Source organism: Microtus oregoni, unplaced genomic scaffold (assembly GCF_018167655.1).
Source record: "Microtus oregoni isolate MIOR12 unplaced genomic scaffold, Mior012 000021F_ref0000039, whole genome shotgun sequence".
NCBI lineage: Eukaryota > Metazoa > Chordata > Mammalia > Rodentia > Cricetidae > Microtus > Microtus oregoni.
Genome location: NW_024543080.1, coordinates 3,582,096 through 3,598,582, shown reverse-complemented (window position 1 = coordinate 3,598,582; position 16,487 = coordinate 3,582,096). Strand labels below are relative to the sequence as shown.

At 41.0% G+C, this 16,487-nt stretch overlaps 1 protein-coding gene across 2 annotated transcripts in view; it reads left to right on the top strand.

Moving 5' to 3' along the window:
• Bmp2k (BMP2 inducible kinase) overlaps positions 1 to 16,487 on the top strand; it is a 99,244-nt gene that overhangs the window by 77,603 nt on the left and 5,154 nt on the right. The window lies entirely within an intron of this gene.

Below are 16,487 nucleotides of genomic sequence, written 5' to 3'. Positions count from 1 at the left end.
TATTTTTATACTTAACTTTACTTAAAAAGCTTGGTGTTTTCCTAGCATATCCATGCTCTTTTATAGTTGTCTTCATGATTTTGTCTTTGGCACATCACTTTGTTTTAACTATTCTTGCAATATTCGTTCTTTTGATTTCAGTTCAGGCATTGAATGCTGATGCTATTCACTATGCAAAATTATCCTAATACTATTACTAATAGTAATTAATCCAGAGCACTAATCGGGATTGTTTCTCATTGCTGCTGCAGTTCTTGTTTTATTCTTTGTTCTTATAGAAGGTGGTTTATCTTCGTCAATTTCATGGGTGACATAGCATCTTAAGAGGGACAGGCAGCTAACTTTCTAGCTGCTTCATTTGTTCTGTGTGCTTGCTCACACTGCCACACTCCGTTAGAGTGCATTGCTTTTCTCTAATTGTATTTCAAAAATGTCCCATCAGTCTTCAGGAGTGTGAGGACTTAGTGACTTGAGATCCTAATCCAGAGACCAGATTTAGGATTAGTTCTTTTGTGCTCTTCCGCGAGCTCTTCCCTAGGTTTGCACATAACCTGTGCAAACCACTTCTGAGGGGCCCTGGGAGAATGAGGCTGAAAGTCAGAAATTGGAGGACACTCACTGACTTGTTCTATTCTGCACACCCCCTTATTTTCATATTGACTTAGGGATTTTGTAATTAGCAATTTATTCAGAAATTGAGCTTGGTTGATGTTGTCATTTTGTTTAACTTTGTGTACTTTCTCTGGTAGATTTAAAGCTTTTTGAGGGTTGGAGACATGACTTGTGATTGATCTTGTCCAGTAACCAACCCAGTGGTCATTGTATGAAAACATTGTGGCTATCTACAGAAGGCACTCCTAAGTGTGTCTTAGTGCTAGGGCTGTGGTCATTGCATGAAGACATTACGGCATCTCCTGAAGGCGCTCCTAAGTAGGCCTCCGTGCTGGGGCAGTTAGGATCAACATGCCCTCACTCTAGAGCTGTTGCCTCATGAGCATTGTTAATATTGGAATGACTTGATTTGGAAACTAAGTAAAGGAGCAAGTGTGCCTGTGACAGAAGGGTTTGCTGGGAGAGCAATGTTAATTTGATACTTATCAGACTCAAAGTTTAATTAAAATAAAAAAATCTATAGTAGATATTTCTAGGTACTAGAAAGCTTAGAAATACCTTTATATAATTTTTAGGTAAACATAGGTATGGGGGGTTATTTGTTTTCCTGTAGTTGTAGAATGAATGAATCTTCTGAAACTAAAATTAACTTCCCTTTAAACTTTAGGAAATAGTTGTGTGTGGGAGGGAAAAATCTCTAGTGAGAGCAGTGAGCTCTGGAGATGAGCAGGCGCACTAACCATTGTCCTTGAGTCTGCTAGATACAGTCTGAGTAGCTCAAATCATACAGAGGACACTATATAAAATTAAAACAGTACACTTATGAATCAAAATGCTGTAAAATTAAGTCTAATAATAATGTTTTAGGAATTTAAGAGGAACCACTGTCTCAAATCTAATGTTCTTTACACTGGTTTTGTTAGGGAATTGTGCCGTTCTTCTGTCTGCCCATCTGTCTGTCTGTCCTTCCATCCATCATCTGTTCATCTGTCTGTCATGTTTGTTATTGCATTGATATGTTGCCTGTAGTAATAGGGGCGGCAGGGCTGCGTCCCCAGCACCCCAGCTGCCTGCTAGGCTAGCTTATGCCCCGAAATAATTACACGGACACTGTATTCTTTTAAACACCACTTGGCCCATTTCTATCTAACCTCTCCTAGGCTAATTCTCACATATTAATTTAGCCCATTTCTAATCATCTGTGTTGCGCCCTTAGGTGCGCTTACCGGGAAGATTCTAGCCTATGTCCATCCTGGGTCGGAGCTTCTTAGCGTGCGTCTGCCCAGGAGCCAGGAGCATGGCGTCTCTCTCAGGCCTCTGCTCCCGAGAGCAGAGCTGTCGGGACTGAGCTCACTTCCTCTTCCTCCCAGCGTTCTGTTCTGTTTACTCCTCCCACCTATCCTCTAACCAATAAAATGGGCCAGGGCAGTTCCTTTATTAGCCAATGACCTTCCTCCATCATTTCCTCTTTTTCGGTTTAAACAAAAAAAAAGCTTTAACTTTAACATAGCAAAATTACATATAACAAAACAGTTATCAAGTAAAAGTTACAATAATCTTTATCATAACTAAGGAAAACTATAACTAACTATTCTTAACTCCATCAAAGACTCCAGAAAGATACAATACTACCTAAGCAAACAGGAAAAAAGCAACTTTTAAAACTCTAGAAATGACAGAGACATCTCGCTGCCTGGACAGTCACCCAAAGTTCCTCTGTACCTTTGGGGCATCCACCTTCAGCCTTCAGGCCCATGGCATCCAGCAGACATTTCCATAAAGCAGGAAAATTCAAAGTCAGTTCAGTCACTATCTGTTGTGTCCTGCAGAATGTCTCGCAGACTCTTTGATGAATCAGGAACCCCGAAAGATCATCTCATCTTAGGCAAGTTCAGTAGTCCTCTCTCTGTGGGTTCTCTGTGTCCAGTTTATGCAATAGTCCAGGCAAGAGCAGTTTCTTGCCCAAATGGCTATCAAACTCCATAAGGATCCTCTTCGATGCCCATCTTCCTCTTGAAGTAGATTGGTGCTGCCAGGAGCAGAGTGTCTCATTGTCATGAAAAGTCCTAAGTTATTAAAACATTTAAATGTCCTATTCTGTAATCTTTGAAAGACATGAAGAATGTCTATCTAAAATATATCTCTATATATCTAGAAAATCTAACATGACTACAAGCTTTACTATTATCAATGATTATCCATTAACAACCTATATTTCTTAATTATACAGTACATATTTAAATGAACTACACAATCACAATACCTTAATCAAAATCAGAAACACTTACACATATAACAAAATTGACCTTAAATTTAAATCACTAAAACAAAATCCATATCAATGTAAATTATTCATATCTCTATCATATCCCCCTTTAAATGTAAAAGAACGTTTATAAACCATATTTGGGAACATGGGCGCAGTTTTTTCTCTCCAAACTGCTTCCTGCTGAATGGGGGCGTCGTTAATTGGGTCTTTCATGGTATAACCTGTGTGCTAGTTTCATCTCAGTTGGCAGTTGAGCGAAGCAATTTTCTGAAGATGTTCACTGTTGCTCCTTCCTCAGCATTTAAATAATTTAAAGAGAGCATAATAGCATACAGTATCAAAATTCTCTGTCTATTTTCCATCTTTGTACAGCTTTGTTTTAACCTCTATTTCATTTATTTTTACTTTTAACTTTTTGCTTTTTGAGACAGATTCTCTGTATCTTTGACCTGAAGTAACTCTGTAGATCAGGCTGTCTTTGAACTCTCAGAGATCCGCCTGTCTCTGCCTCCCAGGCATTGGGATTAAAGGTGTACACTATTACACCTTGAATTCACAGAGATCTGTTTGTCTCTGCCTTCTAGGCACTGGGATTAAAGGCGTGTGCTACCACACACAACAACTCTCTTCCTTTTTTTGTTTTTTACTTTAAGAACTTCAACTTTTAGTCTGCATATATTTTCAACACACTTTAAACCATTCAGAAATTTTCTTTGTCTTTGAATCTCTCTTTACTGTATATCTCTCTTTTTCTGACCACACGAGTCTTAATTTACCAAGCAATATCAGTAGGACTAAAGGCGTGGCTTTGCCAGCTAGATCCAGTCCATTCCTTAGCTTTCCATCCTCATGGCGGATATACAGGCTGTAGCCATGTTTACTGCAACAACTGTATGGCATTTCAAGGTCCCTGCCAGCAAGTGAGCTACAACAGACAACACTCAAGTCCTCTCTCGGTAGCTGGCCCTCCTGCCTCAAACAGTCAGAGTTTGCCCTGGCAGGATGGCCCAGAAAGCCGGCATTTTTAAACGGCGCAGCTTTTTTCCTGCTACGGCTGAAAACCGAAAAGCATGCGTTCAGCTTTTAGTCAACACCATTTAAGTGTTTCGTGGCAGGACCTCTTAAGAGCTGCAGGGTTTTGCAGCTGAAGCTGAGTCAGGAAGCTTCTCTTAGATGAGGCGCTTGCTTGCCTCTAGCAAGCAGAGTAGACCCAAGAAATTGTCACTATCAAGAAAACATGCTTTACTCTTTCCCAAGATTTTTTTAGGCTTTTTGTGGATTCAGTTGTCCACGTTGGCGCCATATGTAGTAATAGGGGCGGCGGGGCTGCGTCCCCAGCACCCCAGCTGCCTGCTAGGCTAGCTTATGCCCCGAAATAATTACACGGACACTGTATTCTTTTAAACACCACTTGGCCCATTTCTATCTAACCTCTTCTAGGCTAATTCTCACATATTAATTTAGCCCATTTCTAATCATCTGTGTTGCGCCCCTAGGTGCGCTTACCGGGAAGATTCTAGCCTATGTCCATCCTGGGTCGGAGCTTCTTAGCGTGCGTCTGCCCAGGAGCCAGGAGCATGGCGTCTCTCTCAGGCCTCTGCTCCCGAGAGCAGAGCTGTCGGGACTGAGCTCACTTCCTCTTCCTCCCAGCGTTCTGTTCTGTTTACTCCTCCCACCTATCCTCTAACCAATAAAATGGGCCAGGGCAGTTCCTTTATTAGCCAATGACCTTCCTTCTTCAGTTGCCCATGCTCAAGGTTGAGATCTTCATCTTGTTTCTGCCTTCCCAATGCTGGGATAGCAAGTATGCATCACTCCAAACTATCTTTTATTTTAAAAGAGAAAAATTGTTCGAAACTATTAAGGGATGCTGAGAGCAAAAAGCTGGAAGAGCACACCCACTGGTCATCCAGTATCACACAGTCAGCCCTGGCAACATGCTTGGAAGTAACATTGTAGAGATTGAGCAGGTGTGTTTCGGAATAAATATGTATATACATGTACATGTATGCATGCAATATAAATGGAAAAGAGGCTGAATTTGAAGGCAGGTGGGGAGAGAGGTAACAGGCTTGTCCACAGGGTATATGGTGTGATCATTTTCTCAATTGTGATTCCCTTTTCCAAAATGATTGTAGCTGCCCTTAAAACTAACTAGTACAAGCTTTAAACCTTAAGACTTTTAACTGATTTTTAAATTTTATCTTTTTCCAGCCTATTTTATAAAATAATTTTAAAATTTTAAAATTACTAAAATAATTTTTATTTTAACGTGGGACTCGAGATGGCTTAGTGGTTAGGAGTGCTTATTGCTCTCTCAGAGGATTTGAGTTTGGTTTTCATAACTCCAGCTCTAGGGAGAACCAACATGTCTGGCCTCCATGGGCTCCTGCACTCAGTGTGCACATACCACATGCAGATGCATACACATACATGTAATTAAATATAATATAAATAATGCATATAGTTTAAAATGTCAAATTTAGCAAGAAAGTCTTCCATGACTGATCCTTTCCTGTCCCCTTTTTGTTAAAACTCTCCAGAGATAATTATTTTCTTCTGGCATTTTAATATATCATGCTAAATTTTTAATTTTTTGTTTAACTGCCTCCCAAATTGATTTTAGATGGCATGTGTAAGATTTTTATTTTGACACACATGGATTTACTAAGATTATTTATACTGTTAGCCCTTCTCATGTGCATACATTTGATTGTGTATATACAGTCACGTGCCAAATAACAGTGAAGGTTCAAATAAATGACTGCGCTCTCCTAATACGCTTTCTGGGGCTGGCAGTATAGTGTAGCCCAGTAGTAGAGTGTGTACTCATTATGCCTTTGATCTCCAGTACATATGTACACGCCACATGCAAATAAAATAAAATAAAGTAAAAGCAACAACAGCAACAAACCCCCCAAAAACATACCCCTCAACTTTATGTTAGAATCTGGACATCTTCCTTAATCACTTTCCAACTTCCTCCTTGAGGCAAGGCCCCTCTCAGAGCCCAGAGCTTGCCCTTTCCGGCTATCCAGCTCGTTCATGGTATCCGTGTCCTGTCTCCACCTTTCAGCCTTTGGGATTTCAGGGGACTCCTACGCTCCCCCTACTTTATATGTCTGGACTCTCGGGATCTGAACTTCTCTGGTCCTGCCTTTTGTGTAGCGAGTACTTTTCCTGCTGTGCCCTCTGCCCAGCCTAGGTACAGTTTCGTCTATGTAAAGGTCCCTCATCTCCCAGATTCAGCATGCCAGTCACCCCCTCTGCAAGGTTCTCTTGTTGCTGCTGTTGGTTCCTCTGCCTGATGCATTGCTATGATTCTTTGTTTGTTGCTGATTATTGCTGTGATTTTTGTGGTTTTGCGTGCTTACTTTATTATGGACTCTATTAATTCCTCTCCATTTGGAATTGGTTGCTTCATGTTGTCATACTCTCTTAGTGGTTTCTTTTGCTTTTTAGTCTTCATGGAAATTTTTGAATTTCCTGGGGTCTTTTGTTTTTTTGTTTTGTTTTTGTTTCTTTTGTTGTTTGTTTTTTTCTGATAAAGCAACTATGGTGTTTTGTTGTTTTGTGTGTTTTTTTTTAACTTGGTTAAGCTTTTTTTTTTCCATTTTTTTATTGAGAAAAGGAGAAAAAAAAAACAAGTTTCCACCTCCTCCCAGCCTCCCATTTCTCTCCCCCTCCTCCCACCCTTCTCCCCCTCCTCCCACCCTTCTCCCCCTCCCTCCACTCCTCTCCCCCTCCCTCTCCAGTCCATAGAGCAGTCAGGGTTCCCTGCCCTGTGGTAAGTCCTAGGTCCTCCCCTCTCCGTCCATTTCTAGGAAGGTGAACATCCAAACTGGCTAGGCTCCCACAAAGCCAGCACATTACGTAGGTTCAAAACCCCGTGCCATTGTCCTTGGCTTCTCATCAGCCCTCATTGTTCGCCATGCTCAGAGAGTCCAGTTTTATCCCATGCTTTTTCAGTCACAGTCCAGCTGAAAGCTCTAGAAAAAAAAGAAGCAGACTCACCTAGGAGGAGTAGAAGACTGGAAATAATCAAACTGAGGGCTGAAATCAACAAAATAGAAACACAGAAAACAATCCAAAGAATCAATGAAACAAAAAGCTGGTTCCTGGAGAAAATCAACAAGATTGACAAACCCCTATCCAAACTAATCAAACGGCAGAGAGAGAATTTGCAAATTAATGAGATCAGAAATGAAAAGGGGGACATAACCACAGACACAGAGGAAATTCAGAGAATCATTAGATCTTACTACAAAAGCCTATATGCCACAAAACTGGAAAATGTAAAGGAAATGGACACTTTTTTAGATAAATACCATATACCAAAGTTAAACCAGGACCAGGTGAACAATCTAAATAGACCTGTTAGTCGCGAAGAATTAGAAGAGGTTATCAAAAACCTCCCTACCAAAAAAAGCCCAGGACCAGATGGTTTCAATGCGGAATTCTACCAGAACTTCCAAGAAGAACTAATACCTATACTCCTTGTGTTTTTTTTTCTTTTTTCTTTCTTTTCTTCATGCCTGGCATAAGTAGTAATGAAGCTGCTCAGTCTCAGGAAGCATGCTGACACTTGGTTGACAATTTGGGTGAGAAAACAATTCCAAGTTGCGTATTTTTTTTTCTGTGATTTTTATTTTTTATTTTTTTAGTTGGGTGGGGGAATCTCTGTTTTTAGTCCAAGTCAGGTTTACACTTCAGATCCTCCTGTCCCAGCCTTCCAGGGCTGGGGTTTGCTCTGGAGTTTGAAGGTTCTCTTTCACTTGGTCCTTCTCCCAAGGTGTTGAGAAGTGTGATGCCATGATGTGGCCTTCAACCCTGCCACCTTTTTCCTTGGACGCTTTTAGCATCTTAACTTGTAGTCTTCAAGATATGTTACTCTGGTCTAAATCAACTTAATTACTTACTATACCGGAGACCTAATAAGTCTTTTCAGTCTGAAATACATATTTTCTGTGTTTTTTTTTCAGTATGAGGATACTATGCATCTTGGATTGATCTTTTAGTTTAAAGTATTTGCAATGTTTTCTTTGTCTATTTGCATCTTAGAAATCCCCTTTATTTCCCATTATTTCTAATTGCAAGTGGGCATCATATTTCTTAGGTGTGGTATATTTAATTTCTGGGGATACTTTATAGTTTTGCACATTTCTTTGTCATAATTTTCCTCTGTCGTCCAGTGTAAGAATGTCAGCAAACGAATGTCCGTCTCTCCCTTCCCACAGTAGGTGAACGGTACAGTGAACCTGAAGGACAGAAGGAGTCCTGCTTACTAGATGCAGTATTTCCTATGCTGGCAGAGCTATTTAACTTGGTACAGATGACCAAGTGCACCATGGTGTGGGGCAGTGGGAGGGATGGAGAAGCGCCCACAGGGAGTAGCAGCCAGCTCTACCATAATGGGGCTTATCGAAAAACTGTTGCTGGTTTCAGTTTTAAAGGATTTCACCTTATAGAGGCTATTACCCTGGTTACAGGTTTTAGTCAGCGTTATGACCTTATGAAGCAGGTTAGGAATGTTCCTTCTATACCCTGCAGGAGGTAGTGTCTGGTCTGCATGTTTGCCCTAAGATATTTAGGAGGATTTATCTGAGAAGTCATCCAGGCTTCAGATTTTCATGGGGAAAGATTTTGAAGTACTTCCTGTTGTAACTACATCGATTCAAGGTGTACTTCATTTTGTGAACACACGTGATTGTGTTTCATATGTTCATGATTTTCTAGTGTGAACTGTGAAATGTACTTCTCTCACCCCAAGTTTGCCTGTTTGATGTAAGACAAGGGCCTTCGTAGGTAACTTCTCATGATATGCCAGTCGTTCCTCTGGGATCTTGAGGCCGAGCTTTCTGCTCGGTCCTTTATTTCTAGCTTATGTTTCCCCTTTAAGGTAGATCAAGTACACTGATTTTCTAGAATAAGCTTGGAATTGATCTGCGCTTTTTCTTCTCTGATTAGGTTATACTTTTCCTCTCCTCGCTATTTTGAGACCGTTTGCTGTTAGTCTAGCCTCTCAAGCAAGGGTTATACACGTGGTTTTATACTTTCCCCTCCGTGCTGGTCTGCTGCTGAACTCTCACTTTGATTGTGTGGGTGGTGGAGAGTGCTGTTCACAGTGGAGGTCAGAGGGTAACTGTGGGAGCTGGTCCCTTCTTTCCTCCATGTGGGCTCCAGGAATTGAACTCAGTTTGTCAGGCCTGGTGACAGGTGCTCTTCCCTGCTGAGCGCTTTTGCAAACCGACACCAAATACATTGGTATTTAAAGTGCATTCTTTTTAAGCACTGTGTTATTTTAGCATATACATTTTAATATGCTGTCTGCCATTCACTTAAAATGTTTCTTATTTCTCACATATTCTAATGTATTTTGGTTGAAAGCTAAAATTCCAGATACTGGAATTAATTAATTAATATTTAAGATAGGGTCTCACTATGACCCCCAGGCTGGCCTGAAACTCCAGATCTTCCTGCCTCTGCCTCCCGAGCCCTGGGATTAAAGGAGTACACTACCATAGCTAGCTAGAATATATTTTTAAAAATTAGTTGAGGATTCCCTTGGAGTAAAAGGTAATATAATAAAATAATAGGTCCTTTTTCTTTGGGTGGAGGGAGAGATTAGGACAGGATTTTGATAATAGCACAACCGTCAAGCTCAAACTCTCCTGCTCGGCCTCCTGAGTGGTGGGATCTCAGGAGAAACTGTCACGCTTGGCCATGAGCTACAAAGAGGGAAAGTAAGACTTGGTTGAAAAAATAGATATGTAGTTTGATTAATAGGAGCTGGGATGAAAATAGAATTTAACTCAGATGTGTTTTTGAACAATATAAAACATTAAAATTTTTATACAGAAAAAGGACCATCTTATTATTGCCAAACATACTCTTAAGTTGCTCAAAATAGTCTTCTTAGCTACAAATTATTAATAAGAATACATTAATAGTATTAATAATAAAGTTTTCCTTAATGTATGTGATTTTTTTTTCTGCTTGTCAAGATTATAAATGCCATTCATTTTCTGCTTGTCAAATGCCATTCATTTTCCTCACTACTAATGACTCTCCTGTCACTACCAGAAATGCTCTTCTGGCCCAGTGAGATGATAATACTCAGACATAATACTAATTTTCTGATTCTGGTCCTTCCCAGAATCCTTGTTGTTGTCCCCAGTAGCTTTGAAAAGCAGGAAATGTGACTCTGTTACAGTATAGATGGTCCTGTTTAATCAGATACAACTTCTGAAACATTCAAAAGGTTACTGAAATTCTGAAAATGTGTTTGAAGGTTTTCTACACATGGCCATATTAAGTCACTGAAGTTTTAGATTTCTTACTTTGCATTTAATTTTTAATTTGGTTCAGGTTTAACGAAGCTTGGGTCTAAAGGTTGTAAAGTGAGAAGGTATGTAATTTATATTCAGTTCATGAGTCTTGAGTCACACAATAAAACAGCTCACTTTATGGCATCCTAAGTTTGAAAATACAGTTCACAACTTGTATGGTTTTCTTCTTGAATTTGGACTCTGCCACTTGGCCTGCCTTCAGAGCAGCAGTGCAGATTTTGATAAAACCTTTTCCTAATCCACTAATCCTGAGGCCTAACATGATAAATTGCAGGGAAATGATGGCAGGCAGTATGCTACCAATTCACAGTGTGCTTTAACGCGCCAGCCCCTCCACTGCCCGAGTGCTGAGACGACAGACGGCGTGTAATCCCAGTAGCAGTGCAAGCCATTTATGCTCTGTAATCTGACAGTAAAGAAAAGAGCATGGAAACAAAATTTGCTTGACACTGGAAGCTTCTTACATGATTAAAAGTGTACCAGCTGTTTGCCCTCTGAGTGGAAAGCCAGCGAGAAAAGTCGCAATGTAGAAAGAATGTGCTGTCTTCTCTCCACACATGGACTTTTTCAGTGATGTGGCTCTTGGGTGCAGATTGTGAATTTCAGAGTGTGTACTTTGCCGGACTGATCTAAAATAGTCAGTCATGAACTAAGACCTTAATTTTAAATGAAGTATTTAAGAGAATACTGTAACACCTATATAAAAATCTAGCCAAAGAAATGCCGTGATAGATATTGCCTCCTAATTTGGATTTGGTATTGAAGTTCTTGTTCAGATTGTGCAACACTGTCTCTTGGAAATTTGAACACCTAGGAATTGTCTTTTGTGAAAAGTTACCAACCCAGAATTGTTCAGTTTGTACTTTGACATTCTTTTGGTGAATACCTGATTTTATATTGTTTGCTGAGGTAAGCTTATTTTCAGAACCTCCCAGTAATTCTTGCTTCTGTCACTCATTGTTCAGATGTCGTGACAGGAAACATGGAGGTGTCCCGATACGTAGAGGAGCATAGTGTCTCACAGTTTGCTAAGGTGATGAGCTTTGACATCAGTCTTACCTATCTGTGAAAGACATAAATTACTACAAAGACGTTCTGTGTTTGGAAGACTATAAAGTACCCTCAAAGAGCTTATACAGCTCAACAAAAGCACTTTGCTGAAACAGAAATAACAAGGACCAGTATGGCAGTGCCTTCCACTGCTCTGGCATGCTGTCGTAAAGGGCAAAAAGGAAGCAGATCAGCTTCTGGGTGGACTTGGCAGTGCATTGGTAGGCTATGCTGAACTTTAGCTGCTGATGCTGCTACTCCATCCAAAGGGTGATTTCAAATTACTGGTCAGAGTTTGAAGATAGTGTCTGCAGCAGGGGAAATCACTGTGGTGTTAATATATGTAGTAGCTGTCACATTCCTTATGTAAAGAGACTGAACTAGAGCTCTGGAAATCCCTTGTTATTGTAACCTTTCAGGAAATAGTTGAAGCCGTTAAACGGGGTCATGGTTACAAAACAGTGGAAAGATGGAAGAGAAAGCTGAGGAACTGAAATTTGCTGGTACTAGTACATACTTTTGAGAAGATATCAGGGGCATGGCAGTCTGTAGACATGGGAAATAGGTTTGAAGATGTGTAAAATGGAGACAAAAAAAGATCATAGCAAACCTTACAGACTCATTCTAGTGTTGTGGGAGCCTAGTGTTGAGGGGTCAATACGGACAGCTGATAGACTTACTATTACTTCCTTGACCTCGTTCCTCCATTCTTAGAACCGTCAGGTGTGTAGCTAGGCACTCTGTGAAGATAGTCCGGTCAGTAGCAGGGACAGTGGCCCTTTACTGAGGACCACTAGCACCAGAACCGCTGTCCTCAGTGCCTGTGCATCTTCACTTTAACCGCTGAGAGAAGATGTCAGACTGACAGCTTCATTTCTCAGGTGGAAGAAGTAAATCTGAATAATATAAGACTCTAGCCAAGCCTTCAAAAGGTGCTTTCATGGAGCATCTTCTGCTGATGAAGAAGAATTCTTCCGTTTGTTTTCATGTAGACACTTAGCAAATGGTCAAGTTATTCCACTTTAGTAAATGCTGCTTATGTTGCTGAGGTCGTGAGTAGCTGACGCATCCGTTACCTCGCAGCTCTGTGCATGAGGTGATGAGATGGATGAACACTTCTCTTGCCAGAATTTGTGTGTGTGCTCATTCAGCCATTTCTTGGCTTTCATGTGGCTTCTGGTACTAACTTAGAATTTCCCTGCAGGATCTTAAGCAAGAGACTTAAAACTCAGCACCTGTTTTAGTTGCTGTTCTTACTAATCTACCCACATCTGCATTGCTTATCTTAGTCACCATAGTCTCAGGTTTTGGTCTGAGTGACTTCCCATTTCTGGGATTCACACTCAACTTGACAAAATGATCATATGCTCTTATTTATGACAATGGGGACCAGGAGAGAAAGATTTCCATCCATGAATTGTGTCTAGAGCCCACCCTGGTCCAGGTACTTCTGAAGAAAGGCCCCTTTGGGTGTGTGGACTCCGGAGCACTAGCAATTATGGAATTCCTGAGTCTCGGACGTGCATGGAAGCTGATGCTTTTTCTTTGGGCTCTAAAGGCAGAGGACTCATAATTGAATCCACAATGTTGAGTTTTTGAAAATGTTCTTTAAAAGTAGGAACAGTTTTCTTACTACAGATATGAACTTAAAAATTTATTCATGTTTTTTTCTTACCTAAATGTGGAATATATTAATATATTCACTATTTTGAATGTTTATTAAAAGTCTATTTATTATGTTTCAACTAAGTTTTACATGTTTTTATATTTAGGAGACAGTATTCAAAGCAATAGCTGATCCTACAAATTTCCCGCTTGCCATTTGCTTATTAAATCTTTGCAGACTCTGTTCAGCTTGCTCTACTGTCACTGACCAACATGCATCTTGCTAAAGTACTCAAAAGCCCGAGCATCTTAGCTGTAGTCCAGGCATAAAGCAAGAGTAAGACTGTCTTGACTGGGCGTCCCCTCGGCCCCGCTCTGGGCTGTTCAGTACCAGGGAAATTAGACCCCAGCTAAGATCAGTTGCCCAGCGTATGAAACCAAGCATTCCTCCCATGCCAGTCACTACCAATGTAACTCAGAGAAGATCCACACTCCCAGAACGTCTGTGCTGTAGGTCACATGTCCCGTCCCATGCTTACTTCCTTCAAAGCAGCCATTTTTATATCACTACAAATCTCAGAAGATGATGACGACAGGAGATAGTGAAATTCAAAGCAACATATTTGGACTATACTCTTGGGAAATTAACTTTAGCAGTGAGGTAATCCTGATTAAATTTCATAATAAATCAAATATGTATCATTTAATCTAATAACTTGGAAGAAGCAGTCTGTTCCCAGAAGCAAATAATAGGGATATTTGAGGCATTCTCCTGACTCCGTATTTATTTTCAGCATGTGCATTTTTCTTTTTCAAATTAGAGGAATGTGTTTAGGCAAAGAAATAGTTTGTATATGTTAAGGGCAGCTTTTAGCCAGAAGTCACTATGTTGTTGTAACTATATACATATTAGTTCTATAACTAAGGTACTGTGTGTCAAACAGTTTTAACCAGCTTTTTTTTTTTTTGACTCTTTTTGTGCCCATAGAATAGGGCTAAAAGCTGTAAGATGCAGTTGACCCTCTGCACCTTTGGATTCAGCCCACTGTGGATTAAAAATATTAAAAACAGATGTGGGCATGTTCTTCCCACGCCACCAACAATGCATGCAGCGTGATGTTGTGTCAGGAATTATAATGTGTTTATGCAGAGGTGACTTAAGGTACTCAGGAGGCTGTAGTAGGCACGGTGGTTTCCATTGTTTGTAAGACACAGGGGTGTCAGGGTTTGCACATCTGTGGGAGGTAACTGTTAGCACCTAAGGCCCGGGCCACTGAAACTCATTTTTGTATAATTCTCCTCTTTTAGCTCTTAAGTAGTTTCACCGTAGAGAAAGGCCATGAGAAGCTGCTGCTGCAGCAGAAAGCGACCGTGTCTAGGATTACAGGGACTCGCTGTTGGCACTGCCTTTCCTTTGCAGGTGCTAGACCTCTGACTGCATGAGCTCGTGACTACTGGACAGGTAGACAGATGCTGGGTGTTCTCTATGTGTGTTCACAGCCTCCCCTCCAGCCTGGTTTCCAGCCAGGCAGACAGCTCTGGGCTCACATAGCTTCCAAAGGAGCAGGCACTGGGGAGACAGAAAAGCCATCTAAAGAATGCTACTGTGGCTACTGAGAATATAGATGCAAAGTGATTTGGACAAATACTTTTTGTTGTTGCTTCAGTTTTATGAAGGAGAGACTGGAGTAAAAGCACTACATGAGCCAGTTCCAGAGTTGGCATCTGTGGGAGTGTGTGTCTTTGTGCTCATTTTGGAAACACTCCGTTGCCACTTGTTAGCTGTGTTCCCACACTGAGTTACTGAATGATGAGATGTAGTTCCCAGGATTGCAATCCACCCTGGGCATGTGGATATGTGTGCACTGTTTACTTGCTTTTGATCAGTTTTCTAGTAGACCTGTATTGTTTGGGTAATTATCCCAGAATTGCTTCTTGCCCCTTGCTACTTCATACATTCCCTCTCATTTAGATTCACCTTTACCTGTGGAGCCTACAAAAGTTACTAGAAGGTGACTGAGTATGATGGGTGAAGTAATTTAATTTAACTCCTTGTTGCAGATGATGACAAAGAATTCATTTAATGTCATTAATAAATGGACACTGTTGGTACCCTCCCCTTTTAAGATTTATTTTTATTTGTATGTGTGTGTTTTGACTGCATGGATGTCTGTGCCCCATCCTGTAGTCTTGCTGCCATCCCTCTCTACCACACAGTGATAGGGCCCCAAACAATATTTTGAGCATTTTCCAGTGCATTCTTTCATGTACGTAGTAGCACCATCTAGCTCACGTTCTTACCAGTCTTACATTTTTCCACCTGCTATGAAGGCTGAAGACAACATGAGTGTCATTTCTCAAGTCCAATCTACTTTAAAAAACAGCCACATTTTGTTATTGTAAGAGCATGCATGCACACACTTGTCCCGGCCCACTATGCAGATCAGCTTGGGGAGGTCAGTTCTTTCCTTCCACTACAGGGATCCCAGGGACTGAACCGGGTTGTCAATCCTTGGTGGCAAGTATTCTCACCTACTGAACTATCCTGTTGGTCCTACCAACCCCTTCTTTTCTTTTTCTGTTCCTCTTCCCATCTTTGTTTCTCTGTACTGTCTCTCTTCTTGACATGGTCTCTCACTATCCTGAAACTCCTGTCGTGTGCTCCACTCGTTTGCCAGTGAGCACCCTGGGATCTGCCTCTGTCTCCCACAGCTACTGGTGTGCCCGGCAGTCACTGTCCAGTTTAGAACTTGGGAGAATGTGGATGGAGAACAGCCAAGGCTAGAACTCTGGGGAATGTAGACACCTACGGTGTTTAAGGTGTTAGTGGTCTACAGAGTTGGAATGTGACAGTGTGGATTCTGGAGAGAAGCAATAACCTTCCACTGTTCCAAAGACTACTGTGTGATGGAAAGTAGTAGTTTTCATGACTTCATACTGTACTTCCAGTCCTCAGTAACTGGAAGAACACCTTAGTCATAAAGAGAGGAAGCGATAAGTATGTGTAATTGGATCAATAGAAACTGATTTTCACCTCTGGAAACATCCAGTTCAGTAGGCTAGAGTCTTAGGAAGGTAGCATGTTTTCCAGTGAACTAAGGTTTTCTAGTTAAAGATGTGCCTGCCGTAGAAGGCACACAGCTTTAGTGCAGTCCTTGACAGTGTCTGTGTCGGACTTGGTTCTGAACTTTAACCAGTCTATATGAGATACATCGATACTAACTTAAAATACCATTTTTTAGAAAGAGTCCAGATGTAAAACAAAATGCATCCTGACATGTAGGTAGGCAGACGCTAATGGTAAAGAGAACATTGAGTGTTTGGAGAGTAGGAGTCTGATCTGATGATGGAGAAGACCATGGGTATCCTTCTGGAGGATAGGCGCTATGAATGTAGTTTCTTTGCAGTGAGCAGCTATGCCAAACCTATGGAGATGAGTAGGGTATTATACCGTCTGCATTACAGGGCGTCACCTCCCCGGGATGAGGTCAGAGAACTAGCATCACTCTTCCCAGGAAGGGAACTGCTGAGAACAAGTAATGCCGTGTGTTTAGTACGAGTGGATACTGAAATACCTGAATACTGTAATGATTTTTCTTTGA